The 4,142-nt window shown below is 43.5% G+C and overlaps 1 non-coding gene across 1 annotated transcript; it reads right to left on the bottom strand.

The window, feature by feature from the left end:
- Positions 1-3,561: 3,561 nt before the first annotated feature.
- LOC114806843 lies at positions 3,562-3,699 on the bottom strand. Its single transcript, XR_003754901.1, has one exon. It is a non-coding gene; the product is annotated as a small nucleolar RNA SNORA7 (small nucleolar RNA).
- Positions 3,700-4,142: the final 443 nt, after the last annotated feature.

Here is a 4,142-nt window from a genome sequence, read left to right as displayed (position 1 = left end):
TCTACCCCAGCACTTAGTACAGTGCCTGGCACATAGTAAGTGCTTACCAAGTACCATGAAAAAATACCCTCCTTGCTTAAGGATTGCCACAGACAGACCATTAGATCCAGGTACTTTACCATTATCAGGCCTCTGACTGCAAAGGTGATTTCCTCATGTTTATGGTTGTATTGTTCTCCCCCAAGTGCTTAGTACAGTGCCCTACACACAGTAAGCACTCAGTAAGTATGATTGACTGAATGAGTTAATGAAATCCACTACAGAGATTATTCTGATGATCATTTCTTTGGAAGTGAGATCATTTCCTGGCTGTGTCAACTCACAGCTAATTGTCTTCTGTACATGCATCCTGTTGCCATTGCTGGAGATAGAATGCTGGGCTGGATGGACCTTTATCCTGTCCCAGTAAAGACATTGCTTATGATCTTATATTAGTATATCAGAACTAATGTCACTCGAATATCTGTGAGCATGTTTTACTTGTGGGCCAATAATTTCAAATAGTTTTTTACTACCTGTGGGGCATGATACAGTTGGAGGTATAGATCATTATTATTTGTTCCTATTTCTTAAGCCCTTAATATGGACAGTGGCACCATGTAAGATACATTAAAGTACATGGGACTTGGTCCCTTTCTCACATGGGGCTCCCCATCTAAGATGCAAGGAGAATGGATCCCCATTTTATTATGGGAAACTGAGGCACTGAGAGGTTGAATATCTATCTAAGGTCACATCAGGCTACTGATAAGGCTGGGATTAGAACCCAGGTTTACTAACTTCCAGTGCCATGCCCTATCATCTAGGCTATGATCAATAGTCATAGATCGAACATCATCCTTAATCAAAATCATCATAGATTAAATACAATCCTAAATTTTACATTATGCTAGAGGAAGCACCAGTTTATGTGAAAATGAGTGTATTTCCTCACAGGTCAGACAGAAATCAGATGAAAAAGTGTCAAGAAAAGAAATCTTTGGTTTAAATGAAAAGGCCCCGGAAGCTGAAAAGAAAGGTCTAAAGTTAGAATAAAGTACCTGCTTCAGCCACAGTTTCTGGGGAGAGCTAGAGAGCAGAAACTTGCAAAGACATAGAAATGGACTCCTCAGAGTGGATTCTATTAACAAGGTAAAGCAGCATGGCCTCGTGGAAAGAGCCCAGAGCCTGGGAGTCACAGAACCTGGGTTCTTACCCCCGTTTGGGCACTTGTCTGCTGGGTGATCTTGGGCAAGTCACTTCATTTCTCTCTGCCTCATCACTTTCCTCATCTGTAAAATGGGGATTCAGCACATGATCTCCTGCCTATTTAGACTGTGAGCCACATGTGGCACTGGGAACGTACCCAACCTGATTAACTCATATCCACCCCAGCTCCTAGAACTGTTCTTGATAAGTTAAATATTTGATTTGCTAAATGATAAGTGCTTAATAAATATAATAATAGTAATTACCCTAATATTAATAAAAAATAACAATGATAAAGCCCAAAGGCTTTCAAATTAGAAGATGGAAGAAAGGAACAGCATAAACAGCAATGGACAGGTAGAGCTGCGAGGAGGCCAGAGAATGCACATTCCAAACTCCTCTCTTAGATTTGAGCCAAATAAAGTAAGATCCATCTGAATATTTTCCTGGAAGCAAGGTGGTAAGTGAGATTAAGAGAGGCAGAATCCTTCAGAAAATTGGCATTTTAAAGGAGAGGCCCATTCATCACCAGTCTCCAGTAAATGCCCCAAAGCTTTAAAAGAGACCAATTTTAAGTGGCCCCATTCTGTATGTTTCCCTTGACAGAAAAAAGCAAGAAGAAACAGAAGCTGAGGGTGATAGTGATGATTTTCAAAAACAGCCACTTTTCCAAGCTTGGGATGCCCTTTGGATTTCCAAAGATAAGCTTTTTCAATTCAGTTACAGGGAATAAATCTGTGGGGACAGCGTAATACCAATTTACTCCAAGTTGTCCTAGTCTTAGGAAAACCCAAGTGACTTTCAGACATTGGGTATTCTTCCTTTTTTTAATGGCATTTGTTAAGCGCTTACTATCAGCCAGGCACTGTACTAAGCACTGGGGTAGATACAAGGACACAGTCCCTGTCCCATATAAGGCTCACAGTCTTAATCTGTATTTTACAGATGAGGTAACTCAGACTTCGAGAAGTGAAGTGACTTGCCCTAGGTCATACAACAGAAAAGTGGGGGAGCTGGGATTAGAACCCAGGTCTTTCTGACTCCTATTCAGATTCGTGGTTATCGAATCTCCACAATATTCTAATTAGGTAGGTACCATACTTCGGTCCCGTCTATCTTGCTGCCGACGTCTCACCCACGTCCTGGCTCTGGCCTGGAATGCTCTCACTCTTCATATCTGACAGACAATTACCCTCCCCTTCTTCAAAGCCTTACTGAAGGTACATCTTCTCCAAGAGGCCTTCCCTGACAAAATATTTCCTTTTCTCCCTTTCCTTTCTGTGCTACCTTGACTTGATCCCTTTAATCGTCCCCTGCTCCCAGCCCCACAACAGTTATGTACATATCTGTAATTTTATTTATTTATATTAATATCTGTCTCCCCCTCTAGACTGTAAGCTCGTTGTGCACAGAGAATCTGTTATATTGTTATATTGTACTCTTCCAAAGTCTTAATACAGTGCTCTGCACACAGTAATAATAATAATAATGGCATTTGTTAAGCGCTTACTATGTGCCAAGCACTGGGGATACAAGGTAATCAGGTTGTCCCACATGGGGCTCACAGTCTTAACCCCCATTTTACAGATGGGGTAACTGAGGCACAGAGAAGTTAAGTGACTTGCCCAAAGTCACACAGCTAAGTGACGAAGCCGGGATTAGAACCCATGACCTCTGACTCCCAAGCCCGGGTTTATTCCACTGAGCCATGCTGTAAGCACTCAATAAATACAATTAACTGACCGACTGACCCAGTCTGTTCCACACGGGGCTAACAATCTATGAGATAGGGTGAGCAGATATCACATCCCCTTTTCATAGCTGAGGAAACTGAAGCCCAAAAATGTTAAGTGAATTGCCCAAAGTCATACAGCAGGCCCAAAATCAGGTCTCCTGGTAGAATCAAGTGTAGAACTGAAGAAATTTATGATATTTGGTCTGTAATATGGACTGTAGTCAGACCTAGATGGGATGAAGTTAGAGAAGCAGTGTGGCCTAGTGGAAAGAGCACTAGTTCTGCCAGAGCCAGCTGGCTGACCTTGGGCAAGTCACTTAACCTCTTTGTGCCTAAATTTCTTCATCCGTAAAATGGGGATTAAATACCTGTTCTCCTTCAATCCCCTTTCATGGTACTCATTAAGCTCTTACTATGTCTTGTCTTATGCTGTCGAGGTTGGAGATGACTCGACCCATAGCGATGCCATGTACACATCTCTCCCAGAACGTCCCACCTTCTGCAATCATTCTGGTAGTGTATTCATAGAGTTTTCTTGGTAAAAATATGGAAGTGGCTTACCTCTGCCTCCTTCCGTGCAGTAAACTTGAATATTCACCCTTGACTCTCTCCCAGGCTGCTGCTGCAGGTGGGTTTTGACTTGTAGCAGATTGCTTTCCACTCGCTAGCCACTGGCCAAGCTAGTAATGGAATGGATAGGCCTCTGCTTGACTCTCTCTCTCATAGTCAAGACTGGTAGAGTTCTGGAAACTCTCCAGGTATGACCCTGAGAGGTGGTCTCACCTGTCACTATATACTAAGCGCTGGGGTAGATACACAATGATCAGGTTGGACACAGTCCCTGTCCTGCATGGGGATCACAGTCAAAATTGGAGGGAGGAGGATTAATCCCCATTTTACAGATGAGGAAACTGAGGCACAGAGAAATTAAGGTTAGGTCACAGAGCAGAGTGGCAGAGCTGGGATTAGAACCCAGGTCCTCTGACCCCCAGGTCCAGGCTCTTTCCACTAGGCCGCATTGCTCCATATAGGACAGGGACTGCGTCCTCTCTGATTAGGAGCAGCATGGCCTAGTGGCAAGAGCACGGGCTTGGGAGTCTGAGGTCATGGGTTCTAATCCCGCTCCACCGCTTGTCAGCTGGGTGACTTTGGGCAAGTCACTTACTTCTCTGGGCCTCAGTTACCTCATCTGTAAAATGGGGATTAAGACTGTAAGCCC

Source organism: Ornithorhynchus anatinus, chromosome X1 (assembly GCF_004115215.2).
Source record: "Ornithorhynchus anatinus isolate Pmale09 chromosome X1, mOrnAna1.pri.v4, whole genome shotgun sequence".
NCBI classification, from domain to species: Eukaryota; Metazoa; Chordata; class Mammalia; order Monotremata; family Ornithorhynchidae; genus Ornithorhynchus; species Ornithorhynchus anatinus.
Note: the sequence above shows the minus strand (reverse complement) of the source record. Positions and strands in the feature narration are given on the sequence as shown.